The 27860-nt window shown below is 43.5% G+C and overlaps 1 protein-coding gene across 1 annotated transcript in view; it reads right to left on the bottom strand.

Moving 5' to 3' along the window:
• The window catches only part of LOC126473297 (retinol dehydrogenase 14), a 115304-nt gene extending 88022 nt beyond the window's left edge, over window positions 1-27282 (bottom strand). The window contains exon 1 of the mRNA XM_050100267.1: window positions 27162-27282. The gene's annotated coding sequence lies outside the window, so the exon portion shown is untranslated. The remainder of the gene's footprint in view (window positions 1-27161) is intronic.
• Window positions 27283-27860: the final 578 nt, after the last annotated feature.

Genomic DNA, 27860 nt, shown 5'->3' with positions numbered 1-27860 from the left:
CGTCTCCTCGGTTTAATACGCAGTTGTGCAGTCATGTCAAACGAACTGCACAACTGGTAACACGATGCCTGTATGTTTCACTGTGCTGGATAGATGGGGACTATTTCGGCAATTTTCTCTAAAGGTCCGCATTCGCCATAACTTTAAAACAGTGCTGAAACAGCCGCCGCGCCAAGGAAACGCTGTGGTTTACCAATACCCAAACAAACCCGAGTTATGTAGTGCTCGGCCGCAATGTTTCCCATTGCACTCGGAAATTGTGAATCTGGGGTTATGTAACATAACAATGACGTCTAAAAAAGGGGGAGAATTCGATAATGAATAACGAATCTCTGACCAAGATGTCAGGAGGGGCCAACTGCCCGTCCCCCATTACCCTCCCCCCTCCCCCCACCCCTCTCCCCCTCCACACCCCTCCTCCTCCTCACCTCTCCTGTATACGTCTATGCGTTAGCATGATTGAGAATGGCTTTTGACGCCCTGGAAATGTTACATCATTGACACAGATCGTGTATGCGTTCGAACGTTTGAAAAATACATTCTACGTAATACTATTTTATGAAATCACATTTTACGTTTTATGAGTTAGCACAAGAGCTCTATCTGCAATGTTCCCCTGTAGTCTGTTGTGCGTTATTAAGAGCTTGGGGCCACAATATTACCGACGGAAACGATTTGCTTTAAATGGTTTAAAAGCACATATAAAAATCGTTGTTGATATACCCTCTCTCTAAAAGACGTAAGGCGCTCGACGAAATATGCGGAGAACCAGTACACTCTTAACGTCGACAGCTATTCGTTTGAGCTAAAGTTAGTGATAACGAGTCATTTGCCGCTGTTTTTACGACCCTATTTTATGTTCCTTTCAAAAATTCTGAGCACAGACGCAGGGCACCTGTACAATATGTCTGCGTATCATTCTGTGTGAAGGTTTTATGTATGTTTTAATGGTTAACGCATTATACTGTACTAGTGTGCTTATTCTCTGCCGCCGAATGTCGCTTTACCACTAAGCGCAAGTAATCAGGCTTTCCCAACCAGTGTGACTCGACGTTTTATTGTGGGGCACAGAATAAGTTTAAAGTAGGCCATAATTTACACTCAACGTGAGCTGTAATCTATACAATTATAAAGTTCCCCGCAGCGTTTTTCTGTCTCCTGTATAAGGATTCTAATACGGTTTTCACTAACAGATAGACTGATCCACAAGGAAAGTTTGTTTTATAATCTATTATCACTATGCCAGAGAAGTAGTGGTCGTGGTCCATGAAGTTTGCTGTTCCTACCGTTTCGCCCAGAGTTGCGCTGCACATCTTCAGAGATACTTCAGATTCCGTTGAGTCCTGACAGACGGGTCGGATGTGTGAGAGCGACATAAATATTGTGATAATGGGGCGTGATATACGTTTACGCGTGATCGGCAGGGATAACCCTCATCAGAGATAGAAATTAACTGTCGATTCTGCAGAGTTACTGTCTTTATATCACTAGAGGGTCCTTACTTTCTGTTAAACTTATCCTCATGTTTATATATTTCGATGGCTTCTCTATACAGCCATGGATAATAGCTCGTGATTGCTGATAAAACTTTGATTTCGGAAACCCTCACTATTTCCTGACCGAAAAACGTACTCTGCTGCTTTTTCTATTTTCCCTAGTCGGTAACAATTTTTATATTCCTTCAGCCGTGAATTGACGCTTCTCTTGGTAGCTCCAATGTAGACTTTACCACACGTACACAGAATTTTATATACCACCGTTCGCGCATGCGCTGAGGATGCGCGGGCTCGAGCGAATGATTGGTGGTCTTTTTGGGGATACACAAATGGTGAATGAGAACATGGAATATTGGGATAAATAGTAGAAAACCGTTTTTTTAAAGCAATCTTTAGAACAACTATGATACCCAAGATGACTACTCGTAGCTGTGGTTGCCCTACCTACAAGCTTGTCTGCACCGTATGATTTATCATGTAATAAGATTGCTATGCATTAATGCGAGAGAGAGAGAGAGAGAGAGAGAGAGAGAGAGAGAGAGAGAGAGAGAGAAAGGTATTCTTTATTACTCTGTGGCGTAGTGCGCTTAGATAATTTTTGTTAGATAGTAAGCTTTCGTTCTTCTTAAGATTTAATTTCATGGAAGAGGATTCTGTTCTTTATTGTGCTGTATAAATCAACGCCATTGCGAAAGGTTGAAGACAATTTGTATATAAATCTGTATATATCATAGAGAATCGCTAATTCATGTGCGAGATGCCGGCCGGTGTGGCCGAGGGGTTCTAGGCGCTTCAGCCCGGAACCGCGCTGCTGCTACAGTCGCAGGTTCGAATCCTGCCTCGGGCATGGATGTGTGTGTGATGTCCTTAGGTTAGTTAGGTTTAAATAGTTCTAAGTCTAGGGGACTGATGACCTCAGATGTTAAGCCCCATAGTGCTCAGAGCCATTTGAGCCATGTGCGAGAAGAATTTCAGTGACACTAAGGTCAATAAAACTTCGTTCATTTCAAAAAGGTACGCGTTATTTCCACAAACGACGTATAGTCAAGTGTGATCGATTAATGAATACCAGCTCGAGAACAGTTCCGACGGGAGCGTTCAGTTCTAATTAAATAATTTGATGCTTTCTTCGGAAAAGAAGTGATTTCACGGATCATTTTTTAGCCACCAATGTTTCTAAGAACTGAAGGCAAATCTGATTGCTATGCAACAGAGCCCCGACGAATATTTCTCCGCAACTTTAATTAACACTTTCAGCTTCAATACAGCATCTGCAGTAGCTGGAGCAGATCGATATAACAACGGAAGCGTATAGTGTGAAAGCAGTTTCACTGATCGCCCTTGTCCCACCAACGGTGTATGTATTCACTACAACAGAAAACACACACAGACAATCACAACACAAGGTGGTGTGGGAAACATATCAGTATTAAAAGGCCAGTATAGGCAAAATGCAAATAACAGTAATTGAAGATAGCTGAGTGATTTTATAACTGTCCGCTAATTAACGGCAATTCTGTGACGTATGCGTAGACATTTGTTGCCACGTGCCTCCAAAAAACCTGTCATGGACGTATTGAATCCATCCTACGCAGAATCGCTTCTGCATTGTGTTTCCGAAGATGAACCGACATACTGCTGAACAGGTGCTCATAATGGTTTCGCTCATCAGTGTATGTCATTGTTGTTGTTGTTGTTGTTGTGGTCTTCAGTCCAGAGACTGGTTTGATGCAGCTCTCCAAGCTACTCTATCCTGTGCAAGCTTCTTCATCTCCCAGTACCTACTGCAGCCTACATCCTTCTGAATCTGCTTAGTGTACTCATCTCTTGGTCTCCCTCTACGATTTTTACCCTCCACGCAGCCCTCCAATACTAAATTGGTGATCCCTTGATGCCTCAGAACGTGTCCTACCAACCGATCCCTTCTAGTCAAGTTGTGCCACAAACTCCTCTTCTCCCCAATGCTATTCAATACCTCCTCATTAGTTATGTGATCTAGCCATCTAATTTTCAGCATTCTTCTATCGCACCACATTTCGAAAGCTTCTATCCTCTTCTTGTTCAAACTGTTTATTGTCCATGTTTCACTTCCATACATGGCTACACTCCATACGAATACTTTGAGAAACGACTTCCTGACACTTAAATCTATACTCGATGTTAACAAATTTCTCTTCTTCAGAAACGTTTTCGTTGCCATTGCCAGTCTACATTTTATATCCTCTCTACTTCGACCATCATCAGTTATTTTGCTCCCCAAATAGCAAAACTCCTTTATTACTTTAAGTGTCTCATTTCCTAACCTAATTCCCTCAGCATCACCCGACTTAATTTGACAACATTCCATTATCCTCAATTTGCTTTTGTTGATGTTCATCTTATATCCTCCTTTCAAGACACTATCCATTCCGTTCAACTGCTCTTCCAAGTCCTTCGCCGTCTCTGACAGACAATATCATTGGCCAACCTCAAAGTTTTTATTTCTTCTCCATGGATTTTAATACCTACTCCGAATTTTTCTTTTGTTTCCTTTACTTCTTGCTCAATATACAGATTGAATAACATCAGGGAGAGGCTAAAACCCTGTCTCACTCCCTTCCCAACCACTGCTTCCCTTTCATGCCCCTCGACTCTCATAACTGCCATCTGGTTTCTGTACAAATTGTTAATAGCCATTCGCTCCCTGTATTTTACCTTTGCCACCTTCAGAATTTGAAAGAGTATTCCAGTCAAAATAATAATAATAGTAATAATAACAAACTCACCTATGTGAGGGCAACGGTTCAAATCCACGTACGGAAGTTCTGAGTTAGGTTACGCGTAACTTCCCTAAATGGCTTAAGATGAATGCCATGGCATTGCCGATTTTCTATCACATCCTTTCTCTCATATCTGATAACCTCATTGTCGATGAAACATTAAACTCTAATACAGGGTTATTACAAATGATTGAAGTGATTTCACAGCTCTACAATAACTTTATTATTTGAGATATTTTCACAATGCTTTGCACACACATACAAAAACTCAAAAAGTTTTTTTAGGCATTCACAAATGTTCGATATGTGCCCCTTTAGTGATTCGGCAGACATCAAGCCGATAATCAAGTTCCTCCCACACTTGGCGCAGCATGTCCCCATCAATGAGTTCGAAAGCATTGTTGATGCGAGCTCACAGTTCTGGCACGTTTCTTGGTAGAGGAGGTTTAAACACTGAATTTTTCACATAACCCTACAGAAAGAAATCGCATGGGGTTAAGTTGGGAGAGCGTGGAGGCCATGACATGAATTGCTGATCATGATCTCCACCACGACCGATCCATCGGTTTTCCAATAATCTCCTGTTTAAGAAATGCTGAACATCATGATGGAAGTGCGGTGGAGCACCATCCTGTTGAAAGATGAAGTCGGCGCTGTCGGTCTCCAGTTGTGGCATGAGCCAATTTTCCAGCATGTCCAGATACACGTGTCCTGTAACGTTTTTTTCGCAGAAGAAAAAGGGGCCGTAAACTTTAAACCGTGAGATTGCACAAAACACGTTAACTTTTGGTGAATTGCGAATTTGCTGCACGAATGCGTGAGGATTCTCTACCGCCCAGATTCGCACATTGTGTCTGTTCACTTCACCGTTAAGAAATAATGTTGCTTCATCACTGAAAACAAGTTTCGCACTGAACGTATCCTCTTCCATGAGCTGTTGCAACCGCGCCGAAAATACAAAGCGTTTGACTTTGTCATCGGGTGTCAGGGCTTGTAGCAATTGTAAACGGTAAGGCTTCTGCTTTAGCCTTTTCCGTAAGATTTTCCAAACCGTCGGCTGTGGTACGTTTAGCTCCCTGCATGCTTTATTCGTCGACTTCCGCGGGCTACGCGTGAAACTTGCCCGCACGCGTTCAACCGTTTCTTCGCTCACTGCAGGCCGACCCGTTGGTTTCCCCTTACAGAGGCATCCAGAAGCTTTAAACTGCGCATACCATCGCCGAATGGAGATAGCAGTTGGTGGATCTTTGTTGAACTTCGTCCTGAAGTGTCGTTGCACTGTTATGACTGACTGATGTGAGTGCATTTCAAGCACGACATACGCTTTCTCGGCTCCTGTCGCCATTTTGTCTCGCTGCGCTCTCGAGCGCTCTGGCGACAGAAACCTGAAGTGCGGCTTCAGCCGAACAAAACTTTATGAGTTTTTCTACGTATCTGTAGTGTGTCGTGACCATATGTCAGTGAATGGAGCTACAGTGAATTTATGAAATCGCTTCAATCATTTGTAATAGCCCTGTACTTATTTTCCTTTCTATACTATTTAAATCGTTTAGAGCAGCATGGGCAGCCGCGTTTGGCGACCTGCGGACCTGATTCACACACTTACTGAAGCTCACGGACCGCTTCGTCGCGTAATGTTAGAGCAGCGCTCCGAAAGTCGACACTGTGTCGCCTGTGACAATGTTTATGGGGCATTGCTTCGATATGAATGGCACACCTTTATCGACACGCCATGCCAACAAATAGCGGCTCAAAACATGGGTATGGGAGAGTACATTCATTTTACCTGGTCCAGATGGTATACCAACCAGGTTCCTTTCAGAGTATCCAGACAGAATAGCGCCTGTGTTAGCAATCATATACAACCGCTCACTTGACGAAAGGTCTGTTCCTGAAGACTGGAAAGTAGCACACCAATATTCAAGAGAGGACATAGGAGTAACCCATTGAATTAAAGACCCATATCGCTGATCTCAATTTGCAGTAGGATTTTGGAGCATATGCTGAACTCGAACATTATGAATCACCTTGAAGAAAATAACTTATTGATACATAACCAACACCGATTCAGAAAATATCGTTCTTGTGCAACGCAGCTAGCTCTTTATTCCCATGATCTAATGAGTACTGTCGACAAGAGATCTCAGATCGATTCCATATTCCTAGATTTCCACATGGCTTTTGATACCGTTCCTCACAAGCGACTATTAATCAAATTGCGTGCATATGCAGTATCGTCTCAGATGTGTGACTGGATTCGTGATTTCCTCTCAGAGAGGACACATTTCGCAGTGATAGACGGTAAATCATCGAGTAGAGCAGAAGTGGTACCTGGTGTTCCGCAAGGTAGTGTCATAGGCCCTCTGCTATTCCTAATTTATATAAATGATCTAGGTGACAATCTGTGCACCTCCCTTACATTTTTTGCAGATGACGCTGTAATTTACCATCTAGTAATATCATCGGAGAATTTCTGTATGGTGCGGAAAGTGGCAATTGGCACTAAACAAAGAAAAGTGCGAGGTCATCCACATGGGTACTAAAAGAAATCCGTTAGATTTTGGGTATACGATAAATCGCACAAATCTAAGGACTGTCAATTCGACTAAATACCTAGGAATTACAATTACAGGCAACTTAAACTGGAAAGACTATATAGATAATATTGTGGGGAAGGCGAAACAAAGACTGCGCTTTGTTGGCAGAACACTTAGAAGATGCGACAAACCCACTAAAAAGACAGCCTACATTACACTTGTCCGTCCTCTGCTGGAATATTGCTGCGCAGTGTGGGATCCATACAGGTAGGATTGACGGAGGACATTGAAAAAGTGCAAAGAAGGGCAGCTCGTTTCGTGTTATTGCGCAATAGGGGTGAGAGTGTCACTCATATGATATGCGAGCTGGCGTGGCGAGATCTATTTACGAAATTTCAATCACCAACTTTCTCTTCCGAATGCGTAAATATTTTTTTGACACCAACCTAAGTAGGGAGAAATGATCATCATAATAAAATAAGAGAAATCAGAGCTCGAACGGAAAGATTTTGGTGTTCCTTTTTCCCACGCGCCATTCGAGAGTGGAATGGTAGAGAATTAGTATGAAAATGGTTCGATGAATCCTCTGCCAGGCACTTAAGTGTGAACTGCAGAGTAAACATTTAGATGTAGATGTATGTTCACACTATCTTCAGATGTTTACGTTCATCTACGTGTCGTGAACATTGTTTCCTTACTTACGACTTTTTACAACAGCCGTCGTAGAAATTTCAGTTGCAAAATTCTGTAACGCCCTCAGTAAGGAACAATGTTCATGACACGTGAATAAATATAAACGTATGATCGGACGCCAAGCATCTTGAAATGTCATTGAAAAATAAACTCCTGTGAAACCAAATGTTTGCAGCTGCTTCATTATAAATTACTTTCAGTTTCAACATTTACTGTGTTCTAATACGCCCACAATGGACAAGAATTATTTACTAATGTTAATACGAAAAGGAAGAGAAAAACAATATACGCCAATGCGACAGGCAGTCACAGTCGACTAGCAATTAGGAGGAACTTTTGAGGTTTTTGGCCACAGGCAGGTCACTAGAGTGTTTGAAATTTAGTGTCTTAATCTCCACAAACACAATTACCAAATATTTTTAAATATTTGTGCTAAAATAAAGCATAGGCTGTTTCTGTAACACTAAATGTATTAACCCATCATTTCTTTGTTCATTTTAAAAAGTTACAAGTTTAAATCTCTTGAAGATAGGATAAATCGGCTTTATTACACAGAAGGCAAACTAAAATAACTCGTACAACAGAACTGTGACTATCCCAAAATGCATCTCTCTCCCACGAATTTCTTCTGCGAGCCGCACTGAAACCGGTTACGAGCCAGCCATAGTACTTTGATCTTCACTTTTCTTTTTACTACTGGTGCACGTCATGGCCAGTGACGACAATGTATGTGGCTATGACGTCTGATGAAAACCCGCCGCCAAAACAAACATGACGATACCACCAATTAACGTACCCACGAGATCAAGGTGCCGTTTTTCATCTCCATTTCAAAGAAGACGGTGACGCTCACGTCTCACCGTGTAACAACGACTTCGGCGATCTCGTTGGCCCAAACTGCCGGTAGCAAAAACTTTGTAAGGCAGCACTCCAGGGCCATGACGCGGCGAATAGAGTATAGCTGCAGCCTATGTCCCCTAGTATCCTCAGCACCTAAGCTCCACACACCAAGCTCCGCTGTTATACTGTACTGCGATATTGTTATACTGAGGCACACGTGATCTAATGCTACAGTATTTGCCTAGCACTCAAAATGTCCTGGGTTCCGTATCCGAATCCAGTCACTGCTTAAATCAAGAAAAAAATCCACCAGCAATGGCGGCCTCAGACTTCCAACATAAGAAGTCACCCTCATTCTGCCAATGACCTTTTTAAACCGGGCGCATGAGCAGACAGTGGTGAAGGGCACACTCTTTCTCTTGGGGTGGGAAAATGCCCCTAAAAGGCGTAATAATCAGTTATGATCAGCGGCATGAGGATGCAGAAGGTAATGGAAACTACCACATTAAGGACAATGTTTATCCATATATGAGGCCTTTACATGGAAAGTGTCGTAATGATCTCTCTATTGGCAAAAGATTTCGGATTAGTCCCCCATTCATGTCTAAATTCAAATGGCTCTAAGCACTATGGGACTTAACATCTCAGGTCATCAGTCCCCTAGACTTAGAACTACTTAAACCTAACTATGCTAAGGACATCACACACATCTATGCCCGAGGCAGGATTCGGACATGCGACCGTAGCAGCAGCGCGGTTCCGGACTGAAGCGCCTAGAACCGCTCGGCCACAGTGGCCGGCCATTCAGGTCTCCAGGAGATGACTGCGAAGGGGAGAGGTATCGACGAGAAAAAGATGGAATACGGATAACATTCTACGAGTCCGAGCGTGGGATGTCAGTAGTTTCATCGTGGAAGGGAAGCTAGAAAATCTGAAAAGAGAAATGCAAAGGCTGAATCTATAAGCTGCCCGAACGTATGTTTCTCGAGGATAAGATGCGATAAATTAGGGCTTTTACGCAGGCTTTCAGACAGCTGCTTTTTCTTCGCTCTGGCACTGGGGCAGGAAAGGAAATGACTAGTGGTGGTACGTGGTACCCTCTGCCATGCACTGTACGGTAGCTTGCGGAGTATGTATGTACATGTAGATGGATTGGTCAGGAGGCCGGTACCAGAGTCTTCCTGTTCACCGGACCTAAATCCGTTTGATGTCTGACTCAGGAAAGATTTTAAAGCATTGGTGTATGTCCAGCCCACTCCCAATATGCAGACATTACAGGAGCATGCGACTAATGCATGCGATGCAAGCCGAATGGAACCAGGTATATTCGAAAGACTGCGTGATCCACAGCTAAGAAGGGCTGAAGGATTTGTCAGGATGCATGGTAACCGTACAGAGAACTGCCTTTAGTGCCTACTTCTACATCACAGATGATAATGAGAGGACACATTGGCTCATATCTCAACAGGTAATAGTTTTGAGATATATAATTATAGGAACATTCCTTCTAGGTTTGAGCGATATTACCTCCTGCAGAAATATGTGACACTTTTTTAAGCATCCTGTATACGTTAACCGACGTTGTGCCGGGAGTGCGGTGTGCTGGCCACATGCCCTCCATATCCACATCCAGTGACGCCTATGGGCTGAGGATGACACGGCGGCTGGTCGGTACCAATGGGCCTTCAAGGCCTGTTCGGGAGGAGTTTAGTTTTATTATATGAAGAGGATTGCACCTACAGGAAAAGATGAGGTACGAAGAAGTAGTAGTAAGACCAGGCGCTTTCAAAAAACTGGCAAATCTCCGTACAGCTTGGGAGTGGTATGCATGAAGGAGTTGCCGAATAGCACTAAAAAAACTTCAGAAAGAGGAGTGTGTCTGAGGTGATAACAGTGATCCCATCTTATAATTTAATGCAGAAAACAGTCTACACCGCGTTTCTTTTATTTAACAATAATAACCAGTTTCGCCCGAGTTACAACACCTTATTGCTACCATCAGCGTCAGACCTGTAGAGGCCTACATCTTCACAATATGGAACTGTGTACTGTGTTTGTCCGACTGACAAAAAAATAACTTTTTAGCACAAAAAAAAACGCCTGAACCAATTTAGGAGAACTTACGGAAACTTCCCTCAGCATTACCTGAGGGGGATACGAACTCCAGTCGTCCCACTCATCAGGCTTTGCAAATGCTTTCCGTCCTATCTTTATGGATAGAAACTTTATAACTTCATCAAACGATGCCTCACATTACAACAGCGTACGACCTTAATTTCTACATTACTGTTCACAATTCTTACAGCACTTTCAGTGCTGTAGCATTTCTTATTGCTATATTCATACGTCTTTCCAGCGAGCAATAAATTCGTCATCTGCATGTAGAAAGGCTGTCCCCTCACTGACGTCGCTAAAACGAACAGCACTTGCCTACGTGAGTGCCCAGTATGAGTGTGCCGTGACCTGCAAACAAGCATCCGGTCTGCGGAGAAAGCGCAGGAAGTCACGACTTCTTCACTATCTCTCTTGCTCGCTCTCTCTCTGTCTCTATCTTTCTTCCCCTCATTCTTTGTCCAACAGGTGAAGAGGTTCCGCACAATCAACCCATGTAAACAGTATATTCACGATTCTTCCATGATGTTTGCTGAGACGTTTATACACTGACGGCAAAAACATCGCAACACCAAAAAATAATTAATGCAATGTAATGAAATTTCGGGAATACATTTGTCTAGGTGACATATATAAGTGATTAACATTACCAGGTCACATGTTAACCTAAACTCGAAATAAGCCATTACAAATGTGAAATGCTGGTGCATTAATAACCGGTGTAGCCGTCAGACTGTCGAATGTAAGCATGCAGACGAACATGCATTGTGTTGTACAGGTACCGGCTGTTAGTTTGTGTCCTGGAAGTCCATGGTTCAAATGGCTCTAAGCACTATGGGACTTAAAATCTGAGGTCATCAGTCCCCTGGACTTAGAACTACACTACAGACTCGAAAATTAACCGACAGGAAGAAGATGCTGTGATATGCAAATGATTAGCTTTTCAGAGCATTCACACAAGGTTGACGCCGGTGGCGACACCTACAACGTGCTGGCATGAGGAAAGTTTCCAACCGATTTCTCATACACAAACAACAGCTGACAGTCGTTGCCTGGTGAAACATCGTTGTGATGCCTCGTGTAAGGAGGAGAAATGCGTACCATCACGTGTCCGACTTTGATAAAGGTAGAATTGTAGGCTATCGCGATTGCGGTTTATCGTATCGCGACATTGCTGCACACGTTGGTCGAGATCCAATGACTGTTAGCAGAATATGGAATCGGTGGGTTCAGCAGGGTAATACGGAACGCCGCGCCGTGCTGGATCCCAACGGCCTCTTATCACTAGCAGTCGAGATGACAGGCATCTTATCCGCATGGCTGTAACGGATCGTGCAGCCACATCTCAATCCCTGAGTCAACAGATGGGGACGTTTGCAAGACAACAACCATCTGCACGAACAGTTCGACGACGTTTGCAGTAGCATGGACTATCAGCTCGGAGACCGTGGCTGCGGTTACCCTTGACGCTGCATCACAGACAGGAGCGCCTGCGATGGTGTACTCAACGACGAACCTGGGTGCACGAATAGCAAAACATTTTTTCGGATGAATCCAGGTTCTGTTTACAGCCTCATGATGGTCGCATCCGTGTTTGGTGACATCGCGGTGAACGCGCATTGGAGGCGAGTATTCGTCATCGCCATACTGGCGTATCACTCGGCGTGATGGTATGGGGTGCCATTGGTTACACGTCTCTGTCACCTCTTGTTCGCATTGACGGCACTTTGAACAGTGGACGTTACATTTCAGATGTGATACGACCCGTGGCTCTAACCTTCATTCGATCCTGCGAAACCCTACATTTCAGCAGGATAATGCACGACCGCATGTTGCAGGTCCTGTACGGGCCTTTCTGGATACAGAAGCTGTTCGACAGCTACGTTGGCCAGCACATTCTCCAGATCTCTCACCAACTGAGAACGTCTGGTCAATGGTGGCCGCGCAACTGGCTCGTCACAATACGCCAGTCACTACTCTGGATGAACTGTGGTATCGTGTTGAAGATGCATGGGCAGCTTTACCTGTACACGCCATCGAAACTCTGTTTGACTCAATGCCCAGGCGTATCCAGGCCGTTATTAGTGCCAGAGGTGGTTGTTCTGGGTACTGATTTCTCAGGATCTATGCACCCAAACTGCGTGAAAATGTAATCACATGTCAGTTCTAGTATAATGTATTTTATCAATGAATACCCGTTTATCATCTGCATTTTTTCTTAGTGTAGCAATTTTAATGGCCAGTAGTGTACTCAAACCTAACTAACCTAAGGACATCACACACATCCATGCCCGAGGCAGGATTCGAACGTGCCACCGTAACAGCAGCCCGGTTCCGGACTGAAGCGCCTAGAACCGCTCGGCCGTGAATGGCTGGAGTTCCATGCCTGTTACACTTGGTCGGTCAATAGAGGAATGGTTAATGCTGTTTGTGGATGAAGCTGGAGTTGTCCGATGATGTCCAGTATGTGCTCGATTGGATACGGATATGGTGATCAAGCAAATCAAGGCAACATGTCGAAACTCTGCAGAGCATGTTGTATTGCAACAGCGGTATGTGGGCGAGCGTTATACTGTTCGAAAAACCCCTGGAGTACTGTCCATAGATGGCAGCACAACAAGACGAATCACGAGACTGATGTACAAATTTGCAGTTAGAGTATGTGGGATAACCACGGGAATGCTCATGCTGTCATAGGAAATAGCCCAGACAATAACTCTCCAGGTGTAAGACCAGCACGCAGAAAGGTTGGTTGCAGGCCCTCAGTTGGTTTCCTGCTAACCAACACACGGCCATCATTGACGCCGAGACACAATCCGTTTTCATCAGAAAACACACAGACTTTCACCCTACCCTTCAGTGAGCTCATGCCTGACACCTCTGAAGTCTCAGACGGCGGTGATTTGGGTGTCAGTGGAATGCACATTACAGGGCGTGAAGTTATCAATTTGTAACAGTTCGTTGTGTCACTATTGTGCCAACTGCTCAAATTTCTGCTGCAGATGCAGGACGATGCGCCAGAACTACACGCAGAACATAATGGTTTTAGATTAGATTATCTTAATTATTCATACCACAGACCCATAGAAGAGGGAATCATCCTGGTTGTGGGACATATCAGATAAACACATTACAAAAATGTAATTAGAAAAACTTGAATTTCATTCATTTTAATGATCCTCAGTCAATAAACAGTAAAATTATGTACATGAATTAAATTTAAACTTCTAATATTTGCAGGTTTAATACTTACATTTGCTTTCATTAAATCCATCATTCAGACATTTGCTAGTTTCTTGGCTATTACAACCAAGTATTGTCAAAAATTAAAGTAAATTATTCATTTCAGTGATCCTCAGTTAAGAATAGTCAGATTATGTACAAGATTTAAAATTAAACTTCCACTATTTACAGACTTAAGATTTACATCTGCTTTCCATACACCTATCATTCAAACAGTAGGTAGTTCTTGGCTGTTACAACCAAGTATTGCCAAAAATTGAAGTATAATAAATTTTCATTAAAATGGTCTACTGCACTTGTTGAGAAACTCATGGATGGAATAGAAGGAGTTGGCCACCAAAAATTCTTTTAAATTATGTCTAAATTGTGCCTTGTCTGAAACTAAACTCTTAATGGTAGCTGGTAACTTATTGAAATATGCATTGCTGGACTCCTTTCTGGGCAAGAGTAAGTGATTTTAAATCTTTATGTATATTGTTCTTGTTCCTAGTACTGATACTGTGTACTAAGTAGTTAGTTGGAAAAAGAGATGTAGTATTTACAACAAACTTCATTAAGGAATAAAAATACTGAGAAGCTGTGGTTAATATGCCCAATTCTTTGAATACGTTTCGACATGATGTTCTTGGATTTACACTACTCATTACTCTTATCATACGCTTCTGTACTCTAAAAATTTTTTCTCTGTTTGTGGGGTTATCCCAAAATATGATACCATATGACATAATGGAGTGAAAATAAGCAAAACATGCCACTTTTTTTATATTTATATCTCCTATGTCTGACATCATTCGCATTGCAAACACAGACTTGTTCAGGCGCTTTTGCAGTTCGTTAGTATGTTGCTCCCAACTGCATTTATTATTAAGTTGTAATCCCAAGAATTTTACAATCTCAACTTTCCCTCTCGAGCCGGCCGCGGTGGTCTAGCGGTTCAGGCGCTCAGTCCGGAACTGCGGGACTGCTACGGTCGCAGGTTCGAATCCTGCCTCGGGCATGGATGTGTGTGATGTCCTTAGGTTAGTTAGGTTTAAGTAGTTCTAAGTTCTAGGGGACTGATGACCACAGATGTTAAGTCCCATGGTGCTCAGAGCCATTTGAACCATTTTTTTTTTCCCTCTCGGTAATGCAACGTGGCCGTCCGGAATCGTACATTCTCGTTACCTCCGCTGCCAGCAATCACGTACAGTGACTACATTCGTGTCACGTCTTTCTGCAGTACCGCAGAAGGAACATGTGACTTCTCGAGCCCTATTACACGACCTCGTTCAAACTCAGTGAGGTGTTGATAATGGCGTCTTTCTCGCCTTAAAAGCATTGTGGACTAACTTCAACTCGGCATGTCCACGCTCACGACCATTACAGCGCGTATTTAAAGCGAATCTGATTTTCATCCTCATAGTGGCGCAACCAGCGATACTCTTAATGAGACTGGAGCTAAATCATCTTTCAAATGTAGAAACACGTCTACCAAGTTTCTTTTATGTCGCACAACTCCTTCTTGGAGTGTATAAACTCCAAGTACATGTTAAAACACAGCTCGTCGGTCTTAACAGAGAGAAATCTTCAGATACAGAATTAGCTTCGGGCGTATCGGAAGGCACTTGTAATTTCACCGTTACTGTTCACAGAACGTACATTACAGTGGTTCCCAGCCTGGGCATAATTATCCCCTGATGGTTAAAATGAAATTATCTGAGGGGTAAAAACTAAACGATTTGATTCTGTTTCAGTCACGAAACTAAATTGTTTTCAAAAATATCATTACTATTATCACAGTTTTTTAAGACTCTAAGATTGATTACACAAATTGCCAATAATTACTTTTTCTCAATTAGTAGCATTAATGTGGTGCAGGTTACAGGCTCCTCACATAGTCCATCCGTTACACCCATATGTTGCGCTTTGATTATATAAGTTGCCAATAATTACTTTCTCTTAGTTAGTAGCATTAACGCGGTAAAGGTTACAGGTTCCTCACATTGCCCACCCGCTACACACATATGTTGTGCTTTGTCCCGTACATCGCTGATGATAAAGTCAGAGATTTTTGTACGTAACAACTGTTAAATAACTCAAGAAAATGTCTTCTCCAAGTTGTAGATAGTAGCTGCGGTAGTCCAGAAATTGCTTCATTACTCACTTGGGAAAAGATAAATGAACTGACAGCTCGACACAGCAGAAACTACACAAGGAGTGCTATAGTACCGCACTCAGTATTATTACTACACCGAAACGTCAAAGAAACTGGTATAGGCATACATATTCAAATACAGAGATACGTAAACAAGCAGAATACGGCGCTGCGGTCGACAACGCCTGTATAAGACAAAAAAGTGTCTGGCGCAGTTAGTAGAGCGGTTACTGCTGCTACAATGGCAGGTTATCAAGATTTAAGTGAGCTTTAACGGGTGTTATATTCGGCGCACGAGCGATGGGACACAGCATCTCCGAGGCACCGATGAAGTGGGGATTTTCACGTACGACAATTTCACGAGTGCACCGTGAATGTCAGGAATCAAAACATCATATCTCCGACATCGCTGCGGCCGGTAAAACATCCTGTAAAAACGGGACCAGCGACGACTGTAGAGAATCGTTCAATGTGACAGAAGTGCAACCCTTCCACAAATTGGTACAGATTTCAGTGCTGGGCCATCAACAAGTGTCAGCGTGCGAACCATTCAACGAAACCATCGATATGGCCTTTCGGAACCGAAGGCCCACTCGTGTACCCTTGATGACTGGACGTCATAAAGCTTTACGCCTCGGCTTGGCTTGTTATCACCGACATTGGATTGTTGATGACTGGAAAAACTTGCCTCGTCGGACGAGTCTCGTTTCAAATTGTATCGAGCGGATGGACATGTACGGGCATGGAGACAATCTTATGAATCCATGTAACCTGCATATCTAGCTCGTGAAGGCTCTGTAATGGTGTTGGGCGTATGCAGTTGGAGTGATTGGGACGCCTGGTACGTCTAGATACGACTCTGACAGGTGACACGTACGTAAGCATCCTGTCTGATCACCTGCAAGAATTCATATCCGTTGTGCATTCCGACGGACTTGGGAAATCCCAGCAGGACAATGCGGCACCTCACACGTCCATAATTTGTACAGAATGGCACGATTCTGAATTTAAACACTTTCGCTGGCCACCAAACTGCCCAGACTTGAGCGTTATTGAGCGTATCTGCGATGTCTTGAAACGTGCTGTTCAGGAGAGATCTCCACCCCCTCGTACTCTTACGGATTTATGTACAGCCCTGGAGGATTCACGGTGTCAGTTCCCTCCAGCAGTACTTCAGACATTAGTCGAGTCCATGCCAAGTCGTGTTGCGGCACTTCTGCTTACTCGCGGTGTCCCACACGACATTACTCAGGTGTACCAGTTTCTTTGGTTCTGCAGTGTATTATTATTATTATTATTATTATTATTAGCGGCTGTCGGCAGACGCAAAAGTATTAACAGCCTGAAATCTTCGAATTCCTGCCAATTAAGAAGTAAGAAGCGCAGAATAAAGTATAGTGCACATATTTTAACTTGGTTGATCCTAAATGGGGTTGCAGCGTGCAAGTCAAGCAAGTACCGCAATTGAGAGGAATAATGCAGGGGAAGTTTGTTTTGTAACAAATGCCTACCCTCACTGTGGGTAGTTTTCATTAACTAACACACACACACACACACACACACACACACACACACACACACACAAACTAAATATCATTCCTCTTTCATCGTTTAAAAACAAAAGCGTTCCAAGAAAAATTTTTCGTCCCACTGTTTAGTTAGGTGCTTAAGATGGTGATAATGGGGGGGGGGGGAGGTGGGGAGGACAACAGATGGCAGGGGGGAGGGGGTTACTAGCCAAAGCCTAATTGTAGTCAAGGGTAATTGTGTAAGAAACGTTGGGAACCACTCACCCAGGGGATAGTGGCGAAAGCTCCATAAGGCTTTTCACTTACCACAATTCCCACCACAGGATTTTAGGGGCTGTTGAGGAGACTTCGTAGGTAACGTTTTGGTAAGGAACCCATGTCTGGAAATGTACCGTTTGGGTACTATGTAAGTAAGTTAGAAGATCGGATTATTTTCAAATCTTCCGCTTCACGATACACACACAAACTGATATGATGGCGCCGTAGTCGATCCCTGTTGTAGTTATGACATCACATACCATTTTCGTTCTGCTGCAAGAACTGCTGCGAGAAACTGGTATATCCGCAATCAGGAGGGTTGACTGTGATGCTCCGCTGTGATACTCCTTGTCTTTGAAGACAATTTCCTTTGTCACGTAGAAGAGACAAGTACTCGAAACCAACGCCTATGTCAAGATCGTTTGTAGAGCACACAGGTCAGAGGTCATTGTCTCTGCCGCGTGCTTACTATGAAGCGGGAAACTAGTGGGTCTTCCGATATTCAGACCTATTTTTCATCCAAACAGTATCTTATCGGACATGTGTTCCATATCGAAACTTACTAACTCCCTTCAACCACCAATAGAATCCCGTAATACGAATTGTGAAATACCCTATATAGAAGTCATGATGTTCGAAAATTGTAGTGCAGTGCAGGAAGACCTACAGAGGAAGAAGCTAGATGCAGGGGTTAGCAATTCAGTCTCAATATAAAGGAAAATAGGCAGAGAGATCCGTTATTGTGCGATAACACGATTGGCAAACATTCCCTGGAAACAGTTACGACCATTAAATATTTGGGAGTATGCGAGAAGAGCCATTTAAAATGCAAGAATCAAATGTAACTAATCATAGGAAAAGATGTGCGTCTGAGGGTTCGGTTCTGAGTGAGTCACAGTTTATTACTCTCTCTTCAAGCACACCTTACGCCTACCCCGCACATTCTCCAAATGTACGTTGCCGTGATGCCTACTTTAACCTTTAACTTGTCATGTACACCTACGATTTTAATAGCAGCTATTACATAAATAAACTGACAAAAATATTGAAATCCCCAGAAGGTGAGGAGGAAATGAAATGACTTTTTTGTTTTTTTCTTTTACTTTCAGGCCGTGCTTATTCAGTCCTCTCAAGAGTGTAATATCACTTATTACGATAGTAACGTAAGGACAACACAATATACAGTCCCGAGCGGAGAAAATCTCCAATCTGACCGGGAATCAAACAAGGGCCCCTCCACTTAGCGATCCCCCACCCTGACCACGTAGACGAAATGAAACTTCACGAGTTAAGCAGATATGTAATGTGATTGCAGTGTTTACGCAATCGTGTTGAATTTACAAAGATCATGGCAGTTTGAGCTCACATACCAATATGATGTTGCACCCCTCTGGCCTAGATGCACTGATTCAGTTGGAAAGGATGTCACAAATCTATCGTATTATCTCCTCAGACAAGCTTCCCAATCCTCCCCCCCCACCCCCCCCCACCCCTCCTCACCACCCAGCCAATTCGTCCTTCATATCTTTGGTAATGGCAATGGGACACAGTTGACGTCCGAGCTCGACACACACATGTTCTATCAGTGACAGATCTGCAGATCCTCCTGACCACAGGTAACTCAACACCATGCAGACATTTTATAGAGCACGTGACATGTCTGGATCGTTCTGTTCAAAAATGACACCATGGTAATGTCGTATGAGAGGTAAGACACGAGGACGCAGGATGTCCGTGACGTACCGTTCAGCCAACAGAGTTCCCTCAATCACTACCATGGGTGCCTATGGGGGCCTTTAGCTGCTAATACAGGAGCAGATTTTAGCGATACATTCTGAAAAACCCGCAGGGTTTTACCATGTCTTCTGGTTGCTTCACCTTTCTTTATCAGGTACTGTCTGTAAAATCTTTTTTAAATAACGATAAACTGATGGAAACAAAATGTGTAATAATTTTAATACATTTTACGTCAGCGTTTTAGTATATCGTTTAAGGATGACTTCTAAGAAATTATGGTTCTCGAAATGCAGGACTTGACTGATTCTTCCGAAAATTTGAGAAGTAAATGTGACGTGCAACTGATTTAAGAAGTACAGCAGCAACAATATTGAACAACTTTCACAACGTCATTGCCTACAAAACTTGTATCATAGTGACCTTGGTATTTCACTTAGTACAACGACTGTGACAGGTCTGCAGCCTATGATTTTGCGAGCGTGTAAATGTACAGAATGATGTTTCTTTCAATCATTTGTCTTTAAATTTAGGAAGTCAGCCTTTCTGTTATTTTTTTTCTAAAAACCGTCACTCAAAGCTCTCTTGCCTGCAATTGTAATAAGGTCTAGAAATGTTTCACCCATCTCTTCCGATCTATTATTTCTTAAATGTGTAATGTTCAAACGCCAGTTTTCATAGTCTTTCACAGTACAACTCTAAGTTTTTCGATGTGGTCACGGGTGTACTCCTTGATCATGTTTTAAACTACAAAATCTTGCTTTCACCTAAAAACCACAGGACAACTCACAGACGTTCTCAGTGTGGCCAGTTGCAGAAAACTGCTTTTGTTTGTCTAGATGGAGAGGCGGGATCGCCGATTCCGAGAACGATGTGAAGGTAGTGTCTCAACAACCCCCCATTCACAGCCAGGCTAGTCCACCTACTCGCTCGCCGCCCGACCCAACTGTGTGCGGACAACGACGACTGCTTTTCGAATCAGATCTGCCTGCACTTACGGAGTGTGAGGAGGGTCGGATCCAGCAAGTAACGGTTCGGCAGTCAGACCGTCGCATCCAGACCACAGAACAGACGGCAGACCCGCCGCCCACGCACAGGTGAGTGGGTCGATGCAGACACGGGCTGCGGACTGCCGACTGGTCCACGTGTGTATGGAGGCGTTTAATGCACAAACAGGTCCTGATGGTTTTTCAGGATCCATCGCTACAATCTGCTCCTATATTAGCATATAAAAGCCTCCATAGGCCCATCCACACATCGACCAGTTTGCTCACACTGTCAGTGCAGTCAGGTAGTGCCCGTCAAGCAGTCGCTGGTGTCCATACACAGTACGACTGGTCGGCGAGCATGTCGGCGGACCAGTCTGGCTCTGAAGGGGCGATTTAATGTAAGAGAAGCGTTGTGTCGGCAGAAGAGCCAACACCGTGTTACTAGAGGAGGCCGAAATGCACGCGTTTTAGCTCACGCAGGCTGGCGTGAGGAGGGACTATACTGACGTGAGGTCTGGAACATGACAAGGAATTAGAATTCAGAAAGCAGACGTAGCGAGTTTGATACTTAACTTTAATCCATTAATGATGAACGTCGCTCTTGACGGTACATGATTCACAATATCAATATCAATAGTAACTGAATATGGCGCCTTGCTATGACGTAGCTGAAGGCTGTCGTCTCGGCAAATGAGAGCGACTGTAAACAGTGAACCATCGCTAGCAAAGTCGGCTGTACAACTGGGGCGAGTGCTAGGGAGTCTCTCTAGACTAGACATGCCGTGTGACGGCAGTCTGCAATCACTGATAATGGCGACACGCGGGTCCGACGTATACTAACGGACCGCGGCCGATTTAAAGGCTACCACCTAGCAAGTGTGGTGTATGGTGGTGACACCACAAGAAGTGCTCTGATTAAAATAAACGTAAGGAAGGATCCATTCTTTCTCATCTACTATTAAAAAAAGAAAAAATTGTTCAAATGGCTCTAAGTACTATGGGACTTAACATCTGAGGTCATGAGTCCCCTAGACTTAGAACTACTTAAACCTAACGAACATAAGGACATTACACACATCCATGCCCGAGGCAGGATTCGAACCTGCGACCGTAGCAGCAGCGCAGTTCGCAGTTCCGGACTGAAGCTCCTAGAACCGCTCGGCCACAGTGGCCGGCTACTACTTTTCAACAGTTGCAATCTAGCAGGAACCACGGAAATAAAGAAAAGGTTAAGAATCAGGATTTAAATTGAGGGTTAAAGGATACCATTAATAAATTTCACTGATGACATTACAGGATTATAGGGCCTATTGAATGGAATGAACAATCTACTGAGCGCAGGATATCGATAGAGAGCAAACACAAAAATGGTGAAAATATGAAGGAGCATTAGAAATGAGATTAAATGCAAACTTTAACGTAAAACCTGGGACAACGTAATAGACAAAGGGAAGGAATGTATGAATGCATGAATGACGGAGGAAGGAGGGTATAAGAAGCAGAGTAGCACATGCAAAGAGAGCGTTCTTCACAAGAAGAATTCTACTAATACGAAAGACACTAACAAGGGAACATCCCCATCGCACCCCCCTCAGATTTAGTTATAAGTTGGCACAGTGGATAGGCCTTGAAAAACTGAACACAGATCGATCGAGAAAACAGGAAGTTGTGTGGAACTATGAAAAAATAAGCAAAATATACAAACTGAGTAGTCCATGCGCAGTATAGGCAATAACAAGGACGCTGTGAGATCACGAGGGCCGTGGTCCCGTGGTTAGCGCGACCAGCTGCGGAACTAGAGGTCCTTGGTTCAAGTCTTCCCTCAAGTGGAAAAGTTTTAACTTTTTATTTTCACTTTATGTGACAAACTCTTATGCTTTCATCACTTTTTTGGGAGTGATTAACACATCCACAAGAAAACATAAATCGGGCAAGGTAGAAGAATCTTTTTACCCATTCGCCAAGTGTACTAGTTAGGTGGGTCGACAACATATTCCTGTCATGTGACGCACGTGCCGTCACCAGTGTCGTATAGAATATATCAGACGTATTTTCCTGTGGAGGAATCGGTTGACCTATGACCTTGCGATCAAATGTCTTCGGTTCCCATTGGAGAGGCACGTCCTTTCGTCTACTAATCGCACGGTTTTGCGGTGCGGTCGCAAAACACAGACACTAAACTTATTACAGTGAACAGAGACGTCAATGAACGAACGGACAGATCATAACTTAGCGAAAATAAAGAAAGTAAAATTTTCAGTCGAGGGAAGATTTGAACTAACGACCTCTCTTTCCGCAGCTGCTCACGCTAACCACGGGACCACGGCGCTCCTGAGCACACAGTGTCCTCAATATTACCTATCCCGGCATGGACTACACAGTTTGTATATTTTGTTTATTTTTTCATAGTTCCACACAACTTCTTCCTGTTTTCTCGACTGATCTGTGTTCAGTTTTTCAAGGCCTATCCACTATGCCAACTTATAACTAAATCTGAGGGGGGTGCGATGGGGATGTTCCCTTGTAAGAAAAAAAAAAGACAAACAAACGACGCACGACAGAAGAATTATTCGAATGGGACGGAAATCGGTAGATATGACGTACATGCACTGGCAAATAAATGGTTACAATTTCAGAGAAACTGGGTGGTTTATTCAAGAGAAATTGAGGAAGTCATTAATTCGTTGATCCACCTATGGCCCTTACGCAAGCAGTTATTCATGATTGACAGAATTGTGGGATGAGTCCTCCTGAGTGATACAGTGCCAAATTCTGACCCAAGCTGCTTGGAGAGCCCTGTCCAGATGCTCCAAACGTTCCCAATTTCGACTTGCTGGTCAAGGCAGGGTTTGGCAAGCACAAAGGCAAGCAGTAGAAACTGTCGTGGAGGCTCGCCATGAAGGGCAACAAAACGGGACGTACCTCCGTGCTATAAGGGCGGAGCGGATGACAACCAAGGGGTACTGCTATGACAAGACACGGCACCCCAGAACAACATTCCTGGTTGTCGGGCTGTATGGCAGTCAGGTCGGTATCCTACCGCTGGCTTCGGTCTGCAGTTACATTGACTGGAGTGGAATTGTCTTCACTGATGAGTGCCGCGCGGGATTAGTCGAGAGGTCTGAGACGCTGCAGTCATGGACTGTGCGGCTGGTCCCGGCGAAGGTTCGAGTCCTCCCTCGGGCATGGGTGTCTGTGTTTGTCCTTAGGATAATTTAGGTTAAGTAGTGTGTAAGCTTAGGGACTGATGACCTTAGCAGTTAAGTCCCGTAAGATTTCACACACATTTGAACATTTTTTTCACTGAAGAGTCCCATTTCGAACTGAGCGCTGATGACCAGCGGAGGCGTGTCTGGAGGACGCTGTAGACAGCTGTGAGAAACCAACCTATCGTCCGCCATACGATTTGAGAACCAAAGTAGTATTTCATTTCATGGCAGGACCTGTTTGGTTCTCAGCAGCTGCAGCCTTACAGCGCAGCGGTACATCGATAACATTCTACGTTCCGTTTTGTAGCCCTTCATGGCAAGCCATTCGGGGTTTACATTTCAGCAACGCACCGCCCGCACATGGCGAGAGTTTCTACTGATTGTCTTCGAGCTTGTCAAGCCCACCTTGGCCAGCAAGTTCGCCGGATATCTTCTCAATTAAGAACCAACTCGGGATTTTTACGATCTAACGCGACAGTTGGACAGAATTTGGCACGATGTCCCTTTGGAGCATATACAGTAACTATCAATCAATGCCAACCCGAATAACTGTATGCAGTGCCAGAGGTGAACTAACGCATTATTGACTTGCTCAATTTGTGAATCTCTTTCGCTTGAATACATCACCAAATTTGTCTGAAATTGCAATCATTTGTTTGTATACGCATTGTACATCTATTGATTTCTTCGCGGTGCATAGTTTTCTTTGTCTTAGAGTGAACAAGCCCGAATCTGAGCGAGAAAATTCTGTGAACCTAGCTCTGGAGTACACCACTGTATGAACGTGAATTAACGACTGTGGAAAAAACCGTAAAAGAAGAGAATGGAGGGTGTGCTACAGAATGGGAAATTAAGTGGACACATAAGGTAAGGAATGCAACGCTTCTCCACAGTATCCACGACGAATGGTATATATTGAAAACACCAACTAGAAAATAGTATAGAATTATTGGAAACGTGTCACGACACCAGGGAGCAACTTCTATGGTACTAGAGGAATCTCTGGGTAGCTAAAATTGAAAAAGACAGAGATTTAAATGCACATAACAAACAACTGAGGGCCTTCGTGTAGGACTATAGATGATAGATGAAGAGGTTGGCACGGGAGAAGAAATCGCAACGGCCGCATCAAACAAGCTGGAAGACATGATGAAGGAAAAAAGTCACGGTTTCTTGTTAGTCAGTCTTCGCTCGTATAGGTATAATGTGTGTTATTATAGGTGTGGTGTCTGATCGTTCGGGAATGCATGTCCGAAAGAACAGTCACCATCGTGTCAGTCCACAGCTGTGTACACAGGGAATTTCAGAAGTGATGGTAAATATTCACGGATATGACAGGAATGATATTTGAAACAAAAAAATCAAGTAAACATGGGCTCTAAAACGCCTACCTTAAGAGCTATGAGCAATTCTTGATCTCTGATATTATGAAACAAGTCTTTTCTGCTGCAAGTTCTTCAAATGGTTCAAATGGCTCTGAGCACTATGCGACTTAACTTCTGAGGTCATCAGTCGCCTAGAACTTACAACTAATTAAACCTAGCTAACCTAAGGACATCACACACATCCATGCCCGAGGCAGGATTCGAACCTGCCACGGTAGCGGTCGCTCGGCTCCCGACTGTAGCGCCCAGAACCGCACGGCCACTCCGACCGGCCGCAAGTTCTTCGCTTTCCATATTTTGAGAAGTGGTAGTACAGACCAAAACGAACAAATGTCCAGTAAACATGTGCTCTAAAATGCATACTTTAAAAGTTATGAGTTCTTGTTCATCAGAAGAGTTGTGTTTCAAAGTAGTGAAGATGAACAAGTGCTCATAGCTCTTAAGGTATGCGTATAAGAACACATGTTTACTGGACATTTTTTCCTTGTTTTGCCTTCCTAAAATATGGAATGCAAAGAGCTTGCAGTAGAAGAGAATTTTTCACAGTATCGAAGATCAAAATTTGTTCGTAGCTCTTAAGGTATGCATTTTTGTTTCGAATGATCATTCCTGTCATATCCCTGAATATTGACAATCTCTTCTGAAACACCCTGTATATACTTGAAGAAATAAATGCCAGAATTTTGATGAAACGGGGCACTGAAATAATTCAATGACGAAAGATGAAAATTTGCGCAGGACCGGAATCGGTAGGACGAAATGCTGCCTTTGAAAGGCCACAGCTTACTTTCTTCGCCAATTCGAGATTGTCCTCCGTTTCTAATAACGCCCTCGTCCTTCCTTCCTTCTTGCTACGATAGACATTCTCAGCCCACACCGGACTCATATTTTCCACAGATTTCTTTTTAACCTCAATATTAATAGGACTGGTATTTGTGACAGACGAAACACTCTCTAATGTTTGTTATATCATTCACTCGGCATGGTGTCAATGAGAACTTCTAAATCGAGAGATTTGATGTTCAACAGCAGTTGAACGCAGAGTGAGACCCTCTTCTAGGACTTTAATGCAGCACACTTTAGAACAAGATGATGTGAGGCAGCACAAGCTCCCCTGGGTCAGAAGCAGCAGCTGTGAACACCTGTCTAAATAGTCGGTGCTACAGAAAAAAATTCTCAGTCTTAGTCAGAGATTTCTGTTTTTAGTGCCTTTTTTAAGTCTATGGATTGTTGTGCGTCCACTGTGCAACACGATACGTTTAAATGTATATCCTTAATTTAAATTTTCTCACTACTTGGAGATCGTTCTATCTTGAGAGATAACAGTAGAACGCGCGGACGAGAGGAGAGTTTCAGTAGTACATGAAATATTAAGAAAATGGTATCGCTCTTCAACAATATTTATAAATCCAAATCGAACAAACTCTGAAAATTCCATGATTCCGAATAAACGTAATTCCTAAACAAGGTCCCCTGCTGTATACTCGTAAAATTATGTTAATTATTTATTGGATCTGTTCTCTGACTCATACGATTGAAGGCTCGGGTTACCAGGGGCGTTAACATTCTTTTTATGCGTGGTTCCACTTCGTTACTGGTTCAAAACTCAACGTTTTATGCACAACACGTCATTTGCCCAACTACAGACTTCTCCAGAAGCAGTTATTCTGCATTGTGTAAAACTCCGATATGTAAAAAATCCAGTTGGAGTGCTCCACAGTACTGAGTGAGCTGACACAATTACAGCAATCTATGCTTTGACAGTAGTCTCATTTGGAACCTGGGCCGAGCAGTATTAATTCGATCTTAGCCGGTTTGCTACATTACCTTACGGGAAAGGCACAACGAAAACAGTACGTTTGACATAACCGTTCAAGTATCACACTTTCCAAATGAATGTAGCAGCGTGTCAGGGCTAAATTATTCTGTACATAACATCAGAAGTAAAGCCCTTAAATTACCAAAAACAGAGAGATAGCGTAATTTTTTTTTTTTACGTTTTGATTTCTTAGACTGCATTCTAATGTGTTCAGGCCCAAAATGAAATCATAATTTTGTCCCCTTCTCGCCACACTTTTTGTACCGGCTTGTGTCTATGTTCAGGCAGCTAACATGCTAAAAACACAAATTACACAGGGGATTTTTCCACATTTGAGGATCCTGTACCCGAACACAGGGAAAACGATGTCCTCTGTCACACGTGTGCGCTTGTGCCGGCAGCGGCTGCCTGCATTAACACTCACCAACGTGGCTGAAAGATCGTGTATTCCTCCAGGTCCGGTTCTGCGTCCACAGCGGCACACACAGCTGAGCTGACTCAATGCGCTGGCCTCCAGCGAACAGTGTGTTCTGTGCAGGGGGCCGAGATGGAGGGGGAAGAAGGGGGGAAAGAGGAGCCACGCCTGTACAGGGGGACCTGCCAGTTCCGACACATTCCAGCCTCCAGCTTATGCCGCGAGAAGACGTTCCGAGCACATGGTCTCGTACTCTTTTTTAGAAGCAGATAATGTGATGCATCACATGCTGCGTTTTAGCATGCTGAAAACTACCTATTTGCATGTACAGGGTGTTTCAAAAATGACCGGTATATTTGAAACGGCAATAAAAACTAAACAAGCAGCGATAGAAATACACCGTTTATTGCAATATGCTTGGGACAACAGTACATTTTCAGGCAGACAAACTTTCGAAATTACAGTAGTTATAATTTTCAACAACAGATGGCGCTGCGGTCTGGCAAACTCTATAGTACGATATTTTCCACATATCCACCATGCGTAGCAATAATATGGCGTAGTCTCTGAATGAAATTACCCGAAACCTTTGACAACGTGTCTGGCGGAATGGCTTCACATGCAGATGAGATGTACTGCTTCAGCTGTTCAATTGTTTCTCGATTCTGGCAGTACACCTGGTCTTTCAAGTGTCCCCACAGAAAGAAG

This window comes from Schistocerca serialis, chromosome 4, assembly GCF_023864345.2.
Source record: "Schistocerca serialis cubense isolate TAMUIC-IGC-003099 chromosome 4, iqSchSeri2.2, whole genome shotgun sequence".
In the NCBI taxonomy this organism is placed as follows: domain Eukaryota; kingdom Metazoa; phylum Arthropoda; class Insecta; order Orthoptera; family Acrididae; genus Schistocerca; species Schistocerca serialis.
Note: the sequence above shows the minus strand (reverse complement) of the source record. Positions and strands in the feature narration are given on the sequence as shown.